This window comes from Pelobates fuscus, unplaced genomic scaffold (genome assembly GCF_036172605.1).
Source record: "Pelobates fuscus isolate aPelFus1 unplaced genomic scaffold, aPelFus1.pri scaffold_57, whole genome shotgun sequence".
NCBI lineage: Eukaryota > Metazoa > Chordata > Amphibia > Anura > Pelobatidae > Pelobates > Pelobates fuscus.
Genome location: NW_026961940.1, coordinates 1 through 15,521, shown reverse-complemented (window position 1 = coordinate 15,521; position 15,521 = coordinate 1). Strand labels below are relative to the sequence as shown.

Here is a 15,521-nt window from a genome sequence, read left to right as displayed (position 1 = left end):
GAGTTTGATATTCTACCAACATTAGCGAGATCGCATTCTCTTAATTTCACTTACGGCCATACCAGTCTGAAAATGCCTGATCTCGTCAGATCTCGGAAACCATCCAGACTCGGGCCTGGTTAGTTCTTGTATGGGAGACCAACTAGGAACCTCAGGTGCCGTAAGCTCTTGTTTATTTCTTTTTTGCATTATGATGTCATAATCAGACCACTTTTTTCCCTATCCAGAAGCATCTTGTCTTTTGTCGCAACCAGAGTTTGATATTCTACCAACATTAACGAGATCGCATTCTCTTAATTTCACTTACGGTCATACCAGTCTGAAAATGCCTGATCTCGGAAACCATCCAGACTCGGGCCTGGTTAGTACTTGTATGGGAGACCAACTAGGAAGCTCAGGTGCCGTAAGCTTTTGTTTATTTCTTTTTTGCATTATGATGTCATAATCAGACCACTTTTTTCCCTATGGGAGACCAACTAGGAACCTCAGGTGCCGTAAGCTTTTGTTTATTTCTTTTTTGCATTATGATGTCATAATCAGACCACTTTTTTCTCTAACCAGAAGCGTCTTGTCTTTTGTCGCAACCAGAGTTTGATATTCTACCAACATTAGCGAGATCGCATTCTCTTAATTTCACTTACGGCCATACCAGTCTGAAAATGCCTGATCTCGTCAAATCTCGGAAGCTATCCAGACTCGGGCCTGGTTAGTACTTGTATGGGAGACCAACTAGGAACCTCAGGTGCCGTAAGCTTTTGTTTATTTCTTTTTTGCATTATGATGTCATAATCAGACCACTTTTTTCCCTATCCAGAAGCGTCTTGTCTTTTGTCGCAACCAGAGTTTGATATTCTACCAACATTAGCGAGATCGCATTCTCTTAATTTCACTTACGGCCATACCAGTCTGAAAATGCCTGATCTCGTCAAATCTCGGAAGCCATCCAGACTCGGGTCTGGTTAGTACTTGTATGGGAGACCAACTAGGAATCTCAGGTGCCGTAAGCTTTTGTTTATTTCTTTTTTGCATTATGATGTCATAATCAGACCACTTTTTTCCCTATCCAGAAGCGTCTTGTCTTTTGTCGCAACCAGAGTTTGATATTCTACCAACATTAGCGAGATCGCATTCTCTTAATTTCACTTACGGCCATACCAGTCTGAAAATGCCTGATCTTGTCAGATCTCGGAAGCAATCCAGACTTGGGCCTGGTTAGTACTTGTATGGGAGACCAACTAGGAACCTCAGGTGCCGTAAGCTTTTGTTTATTTCTTTTTTGCATTATGATGTCATAATCAGACCACTTTTTTCCCTATCCAGAAGCATCTTGTCTTTTGTCGCAACCAGAGTTTGATATTCTACTAACATTAGCGAGATCGCATTCTCTTAATTTCCCTTACGGCCATACCAGTCTGAAAATGCCTGATCTCGTCAGATCTCGGAAGCCATCCAGACTCGGGCCTGGTTAGTACTTGTATGGGAGACCAACTAGGAACCTCAGGTGCCGTAAGCTTTTGTTTATTTCTTTTTTGCATTATGATGTCATAATCAGACCACTTTTTTCCCTATCCAGAAGCGTCTTGTCTTTTGTCGCAACCAGAGTTTGATATTCTACCAACATTAGCGAGATCACATTCTCTGAATTTCACTTACGGCCATACCAGTCTGAAAATGCCTGATCTCGTCAGATCTCGGAAGCCATCCAGACTCGGGCCTGGTTAGTACTTGTATGGGAGACCAACTAGGAACCTCAGGTGCCGTAAGCTTTTGTTTATTTCTTTTTTGCATTATGATGTCATAATCAGACCACTTTTTTCCCTATGGGAGACCAACTAGGAACCTCAGGTGCCGTAAGCTTTTGTTTATTTATTTTTTGCATTATGATGTCATAATCAGACCACTTTTTTCCCTATCCAGAAGCGTCTTGTCTTTTGTCGCAACCAGAGTTTGATATTCTACCAACATTAGCGAGATCGCATTCTCTTAATTTCACTTACGGCCATACCAGTCTGAAAATGCCTGATTTCATCAGATCTCGGAAGCCATCCAGACTCGGTCCTGGTTAGTACTTGTATTGGAGACCAAATAGGAACCTCAGGTGCCGTAAGCTTTTGTTTATTTCTTTTTTGCATTATGATGTCATAATCAGACCACTTTTTTCCCTATCCAGAAGCGTCTTGTCTTTTGTCGCAACCAGAGTTTGATATTCTACCAACATTAACGAGATCGCATTCTCTTAATTTCACTTACGGACATACCAGTCTGAAAATGCCTGATCTCGTCAGATCTCGGAAGCCATCCAGACTTGGGCCTGGTTAGTACTTGTATGGGAGACCAACTAGGAACTTCAGGTGCCGTAAGCTTTTGTTTATTTCTTTTTTGCATTATGATGTCATAATCAGACCACTTTTTTCCCTATCCAGAAGCGTCTTGTCTTTTGTCGCAACCAGAGTTTGATATTCTACCAACATTAGTGAGATCGCATTCTCTTAATTTCATTTACGGCCATACCAGTCTGAAAATGCCTGATCTCGTCAGATCTCGGAAGCCATCCAGACTCGGGCCTGGTTAGTACTTGTATGGGAGACCAACTAGGAACCTCAGGTGCCGTAAGCTTTTGTTTATTTCTTTTTTGCATTATGATGTCATAATCAGACCACTTTTTTCCCTATCCAGAAGCGTCTTGTCTTTTGTCGCAACCAGAGTATGATATTCTACCAACATTAGCGAGATCACATTCTCTTAATTTCACTTACGGCCATACCAGTCTGAAAATGCCAGATCTCGGAAGCCATCCAGACTCAGGCCTGGTTAGTACTTGTATGGGAGACCAACTAGGAACCTCAGGTGCCGTAAGCTTTTGTTTATTTCCTTTTTACATTATGATGTCATAATCAGACCACTTTTTTCCCTATGGGAGACCAACTAGGAACCTCAGGTGCCGTAAGCTTTTGTTTATTTCTTTTTTGCATTAAGATGTCATAATCAGACCACTTTTTTCCCTATCCAGAAGCGTCTTGTCTTTTGTCGCAACCAGAGTTTGATATTCTACCAACATTAGCGAGATCGCATTCGCTTAATTTCTCTTACGGCCATACCAGTCTGAAAATGCCTGATCTCGTCAGATCTCGGAAGCCATCCAGACTCGGGCCTGGTTAGTACTTGTATTGGAGACCAACTAGAAACCTCAGGTGCCGTAAGCTTTTGTTTATTTCTTTTTTGCATTATGATGTCATAATCAGACCACTTTTTTCCCTATCCAGAAGCGTCTTGTCTTTTGTCGCAACCAGAGTTTGATATTCTACCAACATTAACGAGATCGCATTCTCTTAATTTCACTTACGGACATACCAGTCTGAAAATGCCTGATCTCGTCAGATCTCGGAAGCCATCCAGACTTGGGCCTGGTTAGTACTTGTATGGGAGACCAACTAGGAACTTCAGGTGCCGTAAGCTTTTGTTTATTTCTTTTTTGCATTATGATGTCATAATCAGACCACTTTTTTCCCTATCCAGAAGCGTCTTGTCTTTTGTCGCAACCAGAGTTTGATATTCTACCAACATTAGTGAGATCGCATTCTCTTAATTTCATTTACGGCCATACCAGTCTGAAAATGCCTGATCTCGTCAGATCTCGGAAGCCATCCAGACTCGGGCCTGGTTAGTACTTGTATGGGAGACCAACTAGGAACCTCAGGTGCCGTAAGCTTTTGTTTATTTCTTTTTTGCATTATGATGTCATAATCAGACCACTTTTTTCCCTATCCAGAAGCGTCTTGTCTTTTGTCGCAACCAGAGTTTGATATTCTACCAACATTAACGAGATCGCATTCTCTTAATTTCACTTACGGACATACCAGTCTGAAAATGCCTGATCTCGTCAGATCTCGGAAGCCATCCAGACTTGGGCCTGGTTAGTACTTGTATGGGAGACCAACTAGGAACTTCAGGTGCCGTAAGCTTTTGTTTATTTCTTTTTTGCATTATGATGTCATAATCAGACCACTTTTTTCCCTATCCAGAAGCGTCTTGTCTTTTGTCGCAACCAGAGTTTGATATTCTACCAACATTAGTGAGATCGCATTCTCTTAATTTCATTTACGGCCATACCAGTCTGAAAATGCCTGATCTCGTCAGATCTCGGAAGCCATCCAGACTCGGGCCTGGTTAGTACTTGTATGGGAGACCAACTAGGAACCTCAGGTGCCGTAAGCTTTTGTTTATTTCTTTTTTGCATTATGATGTCATAATCAGACCACTTTTTTCCCTATCCAGAAGCGTCTTGTCTTTTGTCGCAACCAGAGTATGATATTCTACCAACATTAGCGAGATCACATTCTCTTAATTTCACTTACGGCCATACCAGTCTGAAAATGCCAGATCTCGGAAGCCATCCAGACTCAGGCCTGGTTAGTACTTGTATGGGAGACCAACTAGGAACCTCAGGTGCCGTAAGCTTTTGTTTATTTCCTTTTTACATTATGATGTCATAATCAGACCACTTTTTTCCCTATGGGAGACCAACTAGGAACCTCAGGTGCCGTAAGCTTTTGTTTATTTCTTTTTTGCATTAAGATGTCATAATCAGACCACTTTTTTCCCTATCCAGAAGCGTCTTGTCTTTTGTCGCAACCAGAGTTTGATATTCTACCAACATTAGCGAGATCGCATTCGCTTAATTTCTCTTACGGCCATACCAGTCTGAAAATGCCTGATCTCGTCAGATCTCGGAAGCCATCCAGACTCGGGCCTGGTTAGTACTTGTATTGGAGACCAACTAGAAACCTCAGGTGCCGTAAGCTTTTGTTTATTTCTTTTTTGCATTATGATGTCATAATCAGACCACTTTTTTCCCTATCCAGAAGCATCTTGTCTTTTGTCGCAACCAGAGTTTGATATTCTACCAACAATAACGAGATCGCATTCTCTTAACTTCACTTACGGCCATACCAGTCTGAAAATGCCTGATCTCGTCAGATCTCGGAAGCCATCCAGACTTGGGCCTGGTTAGTACTTGCATGGGAGACCAACTAGGAACCTCAGGTGCCGTAAGCTTTTGTTTATTTCTTTTTTGCATTATGATGTCATAATCAGACCACTTTTTTCCCTATGGGAGACCAACTAGGAACCTCAGGTGCCGTAAGCTTTTGTTTATTTCTTTTTTGCATTATGATGTCATAATCAGACCACTTTTTTCCCTATCCAGAAGCGTCTTGTCTTTTGTCGCAACCAGAGTTTGATATTCTACCAACATTAGCGAGATCGCATTCTCTTAATTTCCCTTACGGCCATACCAGTCTGAAAATGCCTGATCTCATCAGATCTCAGAAGCCATCCAGACTCGGGCCTGGTTAGTACTTGTATGGGAGACCAACTAGGAATCTCAGGTGCCGTAAGCTTTTGTTTATTTCTTTTTTGCATTATGATGTCATAATCAGACCACTTTTTTCCCTATCCAGAAGCGTCTTGTCTTTTGTCGCAACCAGAGTTTGATATTCTAGCAACATTAGCAAGATCGCATTCTCTTAATTTCTCTTACGGCCATACCAGTCTGAAAATGCCTGATCTCGTCAGATCTCGGAAGCCATCCAGACTCGGGTCTGGTTAGTACTTGTATGGGAGACCAACTAGGAACCTCAGGTGCCGTAAGCTTTTGTTTATTTCTTTTTTGCATTATGATGTCATAATCAGACCACTTTTTTCCCTATCCAGAAGCGTCTTGTCTTTTGTCGCAACCAGAGTTTCATATTCTACCAACATTAGCGAGATCACATTCTCTTAATTTCACTTACGGCCATACCAGTCTGAAAATGCCTGATCTCGTCAGATCTTGGAAGCCATCCAGACTTGGGCCTGGTTAGTACTTGTATGGGAGACCAACTAGGAACCTCAGGTGCCGTAAGCTTTTGTTTATTTCTTTTTTGCATTATGATGTCATAATCAGACCACTTTTTTCCCTATGGGAGACTAACTCGGAACCTCAGGTGCCGTAAGCTTTTGTTTATTTCTTTTTTGCATTATGATGTCATAATCAGACCACTTTTTTCCCTATGGGAGACCAACTAGGAACCTCAGGTGCCGTAAGCTTTTGTTTATTTCTTTTTTGCATTATGATGTCATAATCAGACCACTTTTTTCCCTATCCAGAAGCGTCTTGTCTTTTGTCGCAACCAGAGTTTGATATTCTACCAACATTAGCGAGATCGCATTCTCTTAATTTCCCTTACGGCCATACCAGTCTGAAAATGCCTGATCTCATCAGATCTCAGAAGCCATCCAGACTCGGGCCTGGTTAGTACTTGTATGGGAGACCAACTAGGAATCTCAGGTGCCGTAAGCTTTTGTTTATTTCTTTTTTGCATTATGATGTCATAATCAGACCACTTTTTTCCCTATCCAGAAGCGTCTTGTCTTTTGTCGCAACCAGAGTTTGATATTCTAGCAACATTAGCAAGATCGCATTCTCTTAATTTCTCTTACGGCCATACCAGTCTGAAAATGCCTGATCTCGTCAGATCTCGGAAGCCATCCAGACTCGGGTCTGGTTAGTACTTGTATGGGAGACCAACTAGGAACCTCAGGTGCCGTAAGCTTTTGTTTATTTCTTTTTTGCATTATGATGTCATAATCAGACCACTTTTTTCAATATCCAGAAGCGTCTTGTCTTTTGTCGCAACCAGAGTTTGATATTCTACCAACATTAGCGAGATCGCATTCTCTTAATTTCACTTACGGCCATACCAGTCTGAAAATGCCAGATCTCGGAAGCCATCCAGACTCGGGCCTGGTTAGTACTTGTATGGGAGAACAACTAGGAACCTCAGGTGCCGTAAGCTTTTGTTTATTTCTTTTTTGCATTATGATGTCATAATCAGACCACTTTTTTCCCTATGGGAGACTAACTCGGAACCTCAGGTGCCGTAAGCTTTTGTTTATTTCTTTTTTGCATTATGATGTCATAATCATACCACTTTTTTCCCTATCCAGAAGCGTCTTGTCTTTTGTCGCAACCAGAGTTTGATATTCTACTGACATTAGCGAGATCGCATTCTCTTAATTTCACTTATGGCCATACCAGTCTGAAAATGCCTGATCTCATCAGATCTTGGAAGCCATCCAGACTTGGGCCTGGTTAGTACTTGTATGGGAGACCAACTAGGAACCTCAGGTGCCGTAAGCTTTTGTTTATTTCTTTTTTGCATTATGATGTCATAATCAGACCACTTTTTTCCCTATCCAGAAGCGTCTTGTCTTTTGTCGCAACCAGAGTTTGATATTCTACCAACATTAGCGAGATCGCATTCTCTTAATTTCACTTACGGCCATACCAGTCTGAAAATGCCTGATCTCGTCAGATCTCAGAAACCATCCAGACTCGGGCCTGGTTAGTTCTTGTATGGGAGACCAACTAGGAACCTCAGGTGCCGTAAGCTCTTGTTTATTTCTTTTTTGCATTATGATGTCATAATCAGACCACTTTTTTCCCTATCCAGAAGCGTCTTGTCTTTTGTCGCAACCAGAGTTTGATATTCTACCAACATTAACGAGATCGCATTCTCTTAATTTCACTTACGGTCATACCAGTCTGAAAATGCCTGATCTCGGAAACCATCCAGACTCGGGCCTGGTTAGTACTTGTATGGGAGACCAACTAGGAAGCTCAGGTGCCGTAAGCTTTTGTTTATTTCTTTTTTGCATTATGATGTCATAATCAGACCACTTTTTTCCCTATGGGAGACCAACTAGGAACCTCAGGTGCCGTAAGCTTTTGTTTATTTCTTTTTTGCATTATGATGTCATAATCAGACCACTTTTTTCTCTATCCAGAAGCGTCTTGTCTTTTGTCGCAACCAGAGTTTGATATTCTACCAACATTAGCGAGATCGCATTCTCTTAATTTCACTTACGGCCATACCAGTCTGAAAATGCCTGATCTCGTCAAATCTCGGAAGCCATCCAGACTCGGGTCTGGTTAGTACTTGTATGGGAGACCAACTAGGAATCTCAGGTGCCGTAAGCTTTTGTTTATTTCTTTTTTGCATTATGATGTCATAATCAGACCACTTTTTTCCCTATCCAGAAGCGTCTTGTCTTTTGTCGCAACCAGAGTTTGATATTCTACCAACATTAGCGAGATCGCATTCTCTTAATTTCACTTACGGCCATACCAGTCTGAAAATGCCTGATCTTGTCAGATCTCGGAAGCCATCCAGACTTGGGCCTGGTTAGTACTTGTATGGGAGACCAACTAGGAACCTCAGGTGCCGTAAGCTTTTGTTTATTTCTTTTTTGCATTATGATGTCATAATCAGACCACTTTTTTCCCTATCCAGAAGCATCTTGTCTTTTGTCGCAACCAGAGTTTGATATTCTACTAACATTAGCGAGATCGCATTCTCTTAATTTCCCTTACGGCCATACCAGTCTGAAAATGCCTGATCTCGTCAGATCTCGGAAGCCATCCAGACTCGGGCCTGGTTAGTACTTGTATGGGAGACCAACTAGGAACCTCAGGTGCCGTAAGCTTTTGTTTATTTCTTTTTTGCATTATGATGTCATAATCAGACCACTTTTTTCCCTATCCAGAAGCGTCTTGTCTTTTGTCGCAACCAGAGTTTGATATTCTACCAACATTAGCGAGATCGCATTCTCTGAATTTCACTTACGGCCATACCAGTCTGAAAATGCCTGATCTCGTCAGATCTCGGAAGCCATCCAGACTCGGGCCTGGTTAGTACTTGTATAGGAGACCAACTAGGAACCTCAGGTGCCGTAAGCTTTTGTTTATTTCTTTTTTGCATTATGATGTCATAATCAGACCACTTTTTTCCCTATGGGAGACCAACTAGGAACCTCAGGTGCCGTAAGCTTTTGTTTATTTATTTTTTGCATTATGATGTCATAATCAGACCACTTTTTTCCCCATCCAGAAGCGTCTTGTCTTTTGTCGCAACCAGAGTTTGATATTCTACCAACATTAGCGAGATCGCATTCTCTTAATTTCACTTACGGCCATACCAGTCTGAAAATGCCTGATTTCATCAGATCTCGGAAGCCATCCAGACTCGGTCCTGGTTAGTACTTGTATGGGAGACCAAATAGGAACCTCAGGTGCCGTAAGCTTTTGTTTATTTCTTTTTTGCATTATGATGTCATAATCAGACCACTTTTTTCCCTATCCAGAAGCGTCTTGTCTTTTGTCGCAACCAGAGTTTGATATTCTACCAACATTAACGAGATCGCATTCTCTTAATTTCACTTACGGACATACCAGTCTGAAAATGCCTGATCTCGGAAGCCATCCAGACTTGGGCCTGGTTAGTACTTGTATGGGAGACCAACTAGGAACTTCAGGTGCCGTAAGCTTTTGTTTATTTCTTTTTTGCATTATGATGTCATAATCAGACCACTTTTTTCCCTATCCAGAAGCGTCTTGTCTTTTGTCGCAACCAGAGTTTGATATTCTACCAACATTAGTGAGATCGCATTCTCTTAATTTCACTTACGGCCATACCAGTCTGAAAATGCCTGATCTCGTCAGATCTCGGAAGCCATCCAGACTCGGGCCTGGTTAGTACTTGTATGGGAGACCAACTAGGAACCTCAGGTGCCGTAAGCTTTTGTTTATTTCTTTTTTGCATTATGATGTCATAATCAGACCACTTTTTTCCCTATCCAGAAGCGTCTTGTCTTTTGTCGCAACCAGAGTTTGATATTCTACCAACATTAGCGAGATCACATTCTCTTAATTTCACTTACGGCCATACCAGTCTGAAAATGCCAGATCTCGGAAGCCATCCAGACTCAGGCCTGGTTAGTACTTGTATGGGAGACCAACTAGGAACCTCAGGTGCCGTAAGCTTTTGTTTATTTCCTTTTTACATTATGATGTCATAATCAGACCACTTTTTTCCCTATGGGAGACCAACTAGGAACCTCAGGTGCCGTAAGCTTTTGTTTATTTCTTTTTTGCATTAAGATGTCATAATCAGACCACTTTTTTCCCTATCCAGAAGCGTCTTGTCTTTTGTCGCAACCAGAGTTTGATATTCTACCAACATTAGCGAGATCGCATTCGCTTAATTTCTCTTACGGCCATACCAGTCTGAAAATGCCTGATCTCGTCAGATCTCGGAAGCCATCCAGACTCGGGCCTGGTTAGTACTTGTATTGGAGACCAACTAGAAACCTCAGGTGCCGTAAGCTTTTGTTTATTTCTTTTTTGCATTATGATGTCATAATCAGACCACTTTTTTCCCTATCCAGAAGCATCTTGTCTTTTGTCGCAACCAGAGTTTGATATTCTACCAACAATAACGAGATCGCATTCTCTTAACTTCACTTACGGCCATACCAGTCTGAAAATGCCTGATCTCGTCAGATCTCGGAAGCCATCCAGACTTGGGCCTGGTTAGTACTTGCATGGGAGACCAACTAGGAACCTCAGGTGCCGTAAGCTTTTGTTTATTTCTTTTTTGCATTATGATGTCATAATCAGACCACTTTTTTCCCTATGGGAGACCAACTAGGAACCTCAGGTGCCGTAAGCTTTTGTTTATTTCTTTTTTGCATTATGATGTCATAATCAGACCACTTTTTTCCCTATCCAGAAGCGTCTTGTCTTTTGTCGCAACCAGAGTTTGATATTCTACCAACATTAGCGAGATCGCATTCTCTTAATTTCCCTTACGGCCATACCAGTCTGAAAATGCCTGATCTCATCAGATCTCAGAAGCCATCCAGACTCGGGCCTGGTTAGTACTTGTATGGGAGACCAACTAGGAATCTCAGGTGCCGTAAGCTTTTGTTTATTTCTTTTTTGCATTATGATGTCATAATCAGACCACTTTTTTCCCTATCCAGAAGCGTCTTGTCTTTTGTCGCAACCAGAGTTTGATATTCTAGCAACATTAGCAAGATCGCATTCTCTTAATTTCTCTTACGGCCATACCAGTCTGAAAATGCCTGATCTCGTCAGATCTCGGAAGCCATCCAGACTCGGGTCTGGTTAGTACTTGTATGGGAGACCAACTAGGAACCTCAGGTGCCGTAAGCTTTTGTTTATTTCTTTTTTGCATTATGATGTCATAATCAGACCACTTTTTTCAATATCCAGAAGCGTCTTGTCTTTTGTCGCAACCAGAGTTTGATATTCTACCAACATTAGCGAGATCGCATTCTCTTAATTTCACTTACGGCCATACCAGTCTGAAAATGCCAGATCTCGGAAGCCATCCAGACTCGGGCCTGGTTAGTACTTGTATGGGAGACCAACTAGGAACCTCAGGTGCCGTAAGCTATTGTTTATTTCTTTTTTGCATTATGATGTCATAATCAGACCACTTTTTTCCCTATCCAGAAGCATCTTGTCTTTTGTCGCAACCAGAGTTTGATATTCTACCAACATTAGCGAGATCGCATTCTCTTAATTTCACTTACGGCCATACCAGTCTGAAAATGCCTGATCTCGTCAGATCTCGGAAGCCATCCAGACTCGGGCCTGGTTAGTACTTGTATGGGAGACCAACTAGGAACCTCAGGTGCCGTAAGCTTTTGTTTATTTATTTTTTGCATTATGATGTCATAATCAGACCACTTTTTTCCCTATCCAGAAGCGTCTTGTCTTTTGTCGCAACCAGAGTTTGATATTCTACCAACATTAGCGAGATCGCATTCTCTTAATTTTACTTACGGACATACCAGTCTGAAAATGCCTGATCTCGTCAGATCTCGGAAGCCATCCAGACTCGGGCCTGGTTAGTACTTGTATGGGAGACCAACTAGGAACCTCAGGTGCCGTAAGCTTTTGTTTATTTCTTTTTTGCATTATGATGTCATAATCAGACCACTTTTTTCCCTATGGGAGACCAACTAGGAACCTCAGGTGCCGTAAGCTTTTGTTTATTTCTTTTTTGCATTATGATGTCATAATCAGACCACTTTTTTCCCTATGGGAGACCAACTAGGAACCTCAGGTGCCGTAAGCTTTTGTTTATTTCTTTTTTGCATTATGATGTCATAATCAGACCACTTTTTTCCCTATCCAGAAGCGTCTTGTCTTTTGTCGCAACCAGAGTTTGATATTCTACCAACATTAGCGAGATTGCATTCTCTTAATTTCCCTTATGGCCATACCAGTCTGAAAATGCCTGATCTCGTCAGATCTCGGAAGCCATCCAGACTCGGGCCTGGTTAGTACTTGTATGGGAGACCAACTAGGAACCTCAGGTGCCGTAAGCTTTCGTTTATTTCTTTTTTGCATTAAGATGTTATAATCAGACCACTTTTTTCCCTATCCAGAAGCGTCTTGTCTTTTGTCGCAACCAGAGTTTGATATTCTACCAACATTAGCGAGATCCCATTCTCTTAATTTCACTTACGGCCATGCCAGTCTGAAAATGCCTGATCTTGTCAGATCTCGGAAGCCATCCAGACTCGGGCCTGGTTAGTACTTGTATGGGAGACCAACTAGGAACCTCAGGTGCCGTAAGCTTTTGTTTATTTCTTTTTTGCATTATGATGTCATAATCAGACCACTTTTTTCCCTATCCAGAAGCGTCTTGTCTTTTGTCGCAACCAGAGTTTGATATTCTACCAACATTAGCGAGATCGCATTCTCTTAATTTTACTTACGGACATACCAGTCTGAAAATGCCTGATCTCGTCAGATCTCGGAAGCCATCCAGACTCGGGCCTGGTTAGTACTTGTATGGGAGACCAACTAGGAACCTCAGGTGCCGTAAGCTTTTGTTTATTTCTTTTTTGCATTATGATGTCATAATCAGACCACTTTTTTCCCTATGGGAGACCAACTAGGAACCTCAGGTGCCGTAAGCTTTTGTTTATTTCTTTTTTGCATTATGATGTCATAATCAGACCACTTTTTTCCCTATGGGAGACCAACTAGGAACCTCAGGTGCCGTAAGCTTTTGTTTATTTCTTTTTTTGCATTATGATGTCATAATCAGACCACTTTTTTCCCTATCCAGAAGCGTCTTGTCTTTTGTCGCAACCAGAGTTTGATATTCTACCAACATTAGCGAGATTGCATTCTCTTAATTTCCCTTACGGCCATACCAGTCTGAAAATGCCTGATCTCGTCAGATCTCGGAAGCCATCCAGACTCGGGCCTGGTTAGTACTTGTATGGGAGACCAACTAGGAACCTCAGATGCCGTAATCTTTTGTTTATTTCTTTTTTGCATTATGATGTCATAATCAGACCACTTTTTTCCCTATGGGAGACCAACTAGGAACCTCAGGTGCCGTAAGCTTTTGTTTATTTCTTTTTTTGCATTATGATGTCATAATCAGACCACTTTTTTCCCTATCCAGAAGCGTCTTGTCTTTTGTCGCAACCAGAGTTTGATATTCTACCAACATTAGCGAGATCCCATTCTCTTAATTTCACTTACGGCCATGCCAGTCTGAAAATGCCTGATCTTGTCAGATCTCGGAAGCCATCCAGACTCGGGCCTGGTTAGTACTTGTATGGGAGACCAACTAGGAACCTCAGATGCCGTAAGCTTTTGTTTATTTCTTTTTTGCATTATGATGTCATAATCAGACCACTTTTTTCCCTATGGGAGACCAACTAGGAACCTCAGGTGCCGTAAGCTTTTGTTTATTTCTTTTTTGCATTATGATGTCATAATCAGACCACTTTTTTCCCTATCCAGAAGCGTCTTGTCTTTTGTCGCAACCAGAGTTTGATATTCTACCAACATTAGCGAGATCGCATTCTCTTAATTTCACTTACGGCCATACCAGTCTGAAAATGCCTGATCTCGTCAGATCTCGGAAGCCATCCAGACTCGGGCCTGGTTAGTACTTGTATGGGAGACCAACTAGGAACCTCAGGTGCCGTAAGCTTTTGTTTATTTCTTTTTTGCATTATGATGTCATAATCAGACCACTTTTTTCCGTATCCAGAAGCGTCTTGTCTTTTGTCGCAACCAGAGTTTGATATTCTACCAACATTAGCGAGATCGCATTCTCTTAATTTTACTTACGGACATACCAGTCTGAAAATGCCTGATCTCGTCAGATCTCGGAAGCCATCCAGACTCGGGCCTGGTTAGTACTTGTATGGGAGACCAACTAGGAACCTCAGGTGCCGTAAGCTTTTGTTTATTTCTTTTTTGCATTATGATGTCATAATCAGACCACTTTTTTCCTTTACAGAAGCGTCTTGTCTTTTGTCGCAACCAGAGTTTGATATTCTACCAACATTAGCGAGATCACATTCTCTTAATTTCACTTACGGCCATACCAGTCTGAAAATGCCAGATCTCGGAAGCCATCCAGACTCAGGCCTGGTTAGTACTTGTATGGGAGACCAACTAGGAACCTCAGGTGCCGTAAGCTTTTGTTTATTTCCTTTTTACATTATGATGTCATAATCAGACCACTTTTTTCCCTATGGGAGACCAACTAGGAACCTCAGGTGCCGTAAGCTTTTGTTTATTTCTTTTTTGCATGTTGATGTCATAATCAGACCACTTTTTTCCCTATCCAGAAGCGTCTTGTCTTTTGTCGCAACCAGAGTTTGATATTCTACCAACATTAGCGAGATCACATTCTCTTAATTTCACTTACGGCCATACCAGTCTGAAAATGCCAGATCTCGGAAGCCATCCAGACTCAGGCCTGGTTAGTACTTGTATGGGAGACCAACTAGGAACCTCAGGTGCCGTAAGCTTTTGTTTATTTCCTTTTTACATTATGATGTCATAATCAGACCACTTTTTTCCCTATGGGAGACCAACTAGGAACCTCATGTGCCGTAAGCTTTTGTTTATTTCTTTTTTGCATTAAGATGTCATAATCAGACCACTTTTTTCCCTATCCAGAAGCGTCTTGTCTTTTGTCGCAACCAGAGTTTGATATTCTACCAACATTAGCGAGATCGCATTCGCTTAATTTCTCTTACGGCCATACCAGTCTGAAAATGCCTGATCTCGTCAGATCTCGGAAGCCATCCAGACTCGGGCCTGGTTAGTACTTGTATTGGAGACCAACTAGAAACCTCAGGTGCCGTAAGCTTTTGTTTATTTCTTTTTTGCATTATGATGTCATAATCAGACCACTTTTTTCCCTATCCAGAAGCATCTTGTCTTTTGTCGCAACCAGAGTTTGATATTCTACCAACAATAACGAGATCGCATTCTCTTAACTTCACTTACGGCCATACCAGTCTGAAAATGCCTGATCTCGTCAGATCTCGTCAGATCTCGGAAGCCATCCAGACTTGGGCCTGGTTAGTACTTGCATGGGAGACCAACTAGGAACTTCAGGTGCCGTAAGCTTTTGTTTATTTCTTTTTTGCATTATGATGTCATAATCAGACCACTTTTTTCCCTATGGGAGACCAACTAGGAACCTCAGGTGCCGTAAGCTTTTGTTTATTTCTTTTTTGCATTATGATGTCATAATCAGACCACTTTTTTCCCTATCCAGAAGCGTCTTGTCTTTTGTCGCAACCAGAGTTTGATATTCTACCAACATTAGCGAGATCGCATT

General features: G+C 41.7%; 46 pseudogenes; all 46 read left to right on the top strand.

Moving 5' to 3' along the window:
• Positions 1-48: 48 nt before the first annotated feature.
• LOC134585075 (5S ribosomal RNA) lies at positions 49-167 on the top strand (annotated as a pseudogene).
• A 134-nt stretch (positions 168-301) lies between these two features.
• Positions 302-410, top strand: LOC134585266 (5S ribosomal RNA; annotated as a pseudogene).
• A 225-nt stretch (positions 411-635) lies between these two features.
• On the top strand, positions 636-754 carry LOC134584998 (5S ribosomal RNA; annotated as a pseudogene).
• Positions 755-888: 134 nt separating this feature from the next.
• On the top strand, positions 889-1,007 carry LOC134585185 (5S ribosomal RNA; annotated as a pseudogene).
• A 134-nt stretch (positions 1,008-1,141) lies between these two features.
• Positions 1,142-1,260, top strand: LOC134585031 (5S ribosomal RNA; annotated as a pseudogene).
• Positions 1,261-1,394: 134 nt separating this feature from the next.
• LOC134584949 (5S ribosomal RNA) lies at positions 1,395-1,513 on the top strand (annotated as a pseudogene).
• Positions 1,514-1,647: 134 nt separating this feature from the next.
• On the top strand, positions 1,648-1,766 carry LOC134585270 (5S ribosomal RNA; annotated as a pseudogene).
• Positions 1,767-1,991: 225 nt separating this feature from the next.
• On the top strand, positions 1,992-2,110 carry LOC134585238 (5S ribosomal RNA; annotated as a pseudogene).
• Positions 2,111-2,244: 134 nt separating this feature from the next.
• LOC134585025 (5S ribosomal RNA) lies at positions 2,245-2,363 on the top strand (annotated as a pseudogene).
• Positions 2,364-2,497: 134 nt separating this feature from the next.
• LOC134584961 (5S ribosomal RNA) lies at positions 2,498-2,616 on the top strand (annotated as a pseudogene).
• A 468-nt stretch (positions 2,617-3,084) lies between these two features.
• Positions 3,085-3,203, top strand: LOC134585217 (5S ribosomal RNA; annotated as a pseudogene).
• A 134-nt stretch (positions 3,204-3,337) lies between these two features.
• Positions 3,338-3,456, top strand: LOC134585024 (5S ribosomal RNA; annotated as a pseudogene).
• A 134-nt stretch (positions 3,457-3,590) lies between these two features.
• On the top strand, positions 3,591-3,709 carry LOC134584959 (5S ribosomal RNA; annotated as a pseudogene).
• Positions 3,710-3,843: 134 nt separating this feature from the next.
• LOC134585022 (5S ribosomal RNA) lies at positions 3,844-3,962 on the top strand (annotated as a pseudogene).
• Positions 3,963-4,096: 134 nt separating this feature from the next.
• LOC134584958 (5S ribosomal RNA) lies at positions 4,097-4,215 on the top strand (annotated as a pseudogene).
• A 468-nt stretch (positions 4,216-4,683) lies between these two features.
• Positions 4,684-4,802, top strand: LOC134585216 (5S ribosomal RNA; annotated as a pseudogene).
• A 134-nt stretch (positions 4,803-4,936) lies between these two features.
• Positions 4,937-5,055, top strand: LOC134585131 (5S ribosomal RNA; annotated as a pseudogene).
• A 225-nt stretch (positions 5,056-5,280) lies between these two features.
• Positions 5,281-5,399, top strand: LOC134584912 (5S ribosomal RNA; annotated as a pseudogene).
• Positions 5,400-5,533: 134 nt separating this feature from the next.
• Positions 5,534-5,652, top strand: LOC134585029 (5S ribosomal RNA; annotated as a pseudogene).
• Positions 5,653-5,786: 134 nt separating this feature from the next.
• On the top strand, positions 5,787-5,905 carry LOC134584980 (5S ribosomal RNA; annotated as a pseudogene).
• A 316-nt stretch (positions 5,906-6,221) lies between these two features.
• Positions 6,222-6,340, top strand: LOC134584900 (5S ribosomal RNA; annotated as a pseudogene).
• A 134-nt stretch (positions 6,341-6,474) lies between these two features.
• Positions 6,475-6,593, top strand: LOC134585028 (5S ribosomal RNA; annotated as a pseudogene).
• Positions 6,594-7,061: 468 nt separating this feature from the next.
• On the top strand, positions 7,062-7,180 carry LOC134584993 (5S ribosomal RNA; annotated as a pseudogene).
• Positions 7,181-7,314: 134 nt separating this feature from the next.
• Positions 7,315-7,433, top strand: LOC134584979 (5S ribosomal RNA; annotated as a pseudogene).
• A 134-nt stretch (positions 7,434-7,567) lies between these two features.
• On the top strand, positions 7,568-7,676 carry LOC134585265 (5S ribosomal RNA; annotated as a pseudogene).
• A 225-nt stretch (positions 7,677-7,901) lies between these two features.
• Positions 7,902-8,020, top strand: LOC134585184 (5S ribosomal RNA; annotated as a pseudogene).
• A 134-nt stretch (positions 8,021-8,154) lies between these two features.
• On the top strand, positions 8,155-8,273 carry LOC134585026 (5S ribosomal RNA; annotated as a pseudogene).
• A 134-nt stretch (positions 8,274-8,407) lies between these two features.
• LOC134584947 (5S ribosomal RNA) lies at positions 8,408-8,526 on the top strand (annotated as a pseudogene).
• A 134-nt stretch (positions 8,527-8,660) lies between these two features.
• LOC134585069 (5S ribosomal RNA) lies at positions 8,661-8,779 on the top strand (annotated as a pseudogene).
• Positions 8,780-9,004: 225 nt separating this feature from the next.
• On the top strand, positions 9,005-9,123 carry LOC134585145 (5S ribosomal RNA; annotated as a pseudogene).
• A 377-nt stretch (positions 9,124-9,500) lies between these two features.
• LOC134585269 (5S ribosomal RNA) lies at positions 9,501-9,619 on the top strand (annotated as a pseudogene).
• A 468-nt stretch (positions 9,620-10,087) lies between these two features.
• LOC134585215 (5S ribosomal RNA) lies at positions 10,088-10,206 on the top strand (annotated as a pseudogene).
• A 134-nt stretch (positions 10,207-10,340) lies between these two features.
• On the top strand, positions 10,341-10,459 carry LOC134585119 (5S ribosomal RNA; annotated as a pseudogene).
• A 225-nt stretch (positions 10,460-10,684) lies between these two features.
• Positions 10,685-10,803, top strand: LOC134584888 (5S ribosomal RNA; annotated as a pseudogene).
• A 134-nt stretch (positions 10,804-10,937) lies between these two features.
• On the top strand, positions 10,938-11,056 carry LOC134585027 (5S ribosomal RNA; annotated as a pseudogene).
• A 377-nt stretch (positions 11,057-11,433) lies between these two features.
• LOC134585268 (5S ribosomal RNA) lies at positions 11,434-11,552 on the top strand (annotated as a pseudogene).
• Positions 11,553-11,686: 134 nt separating this feature from the next.
• LOC134585104 (5S ribosomal RNA) lies at positions 11,687-11,805 on the top strand (annotated as a pseudogene).
• Positions 11,806-12,121: 316 nt separating this feature from the next.
• On the top strand, positions 12,122-12,240 carry LOC134584992 (5S ribosomal RNA; annotated as a pseudogene).
• Positions 12,241-12,374: 134 nt separating this feature from the next.
• Positions 12,375-12,493, top strand: LOC134585159 (5S ribosomal RNA; annotated as a pseudogene).
• A 134-nt stretch (positions 12,494-12,627) lies between these two features.
• Positions 12,628-12,746, top strand: LOC134585103 (5S ribosomal RNA; annotated as a pseudogene).
• Positions 12,747-13,063: 317 nt separating this feature from the next.
• Positions 13,064-13,182, top strand: LOC134585197 (5S ribosomal RNA; annotated as a pseudogene).
• A 226-nt stretch (positions 13,183-13,408) lies between these two features.
• LOC134585236 (5S ribosomal RNA) lies at positions 13,409-13,527 on the top strand (annotated as a pseudogene).
• A 225-nt stretch (positions 13,528-13,752) lies between these two features.
• LOC134585267 (5S ribosomal RNA) lies at positions 13,753-13,871 on the top strand (annotated as a pseudogene).
• Positions 13,872-14,005: 134 nt separating this feature from the next.
• Positions 14,006-14,124, top strand: LOC134585102 (5S ribosomal RNA; annotated as a pseudogene).
• An 801-nt stretch (positions 14,125-14,925) lies between these two features.
• On the top strand, positions 14,926-15,044 carry LOC134585214 (5S ribosomal RNA; annotated as a pseudogene).
• Positions 15,045-15,178: 134 nt separating this feature from the next.
• Positions 15,179-15,307, top strand: LOC134585193 (5S ribosomal RNA; annotated as a pseudogene).
• The last annotated feature ends 214 nt before the right edge of the window (positions 15,308-15,521 follow it).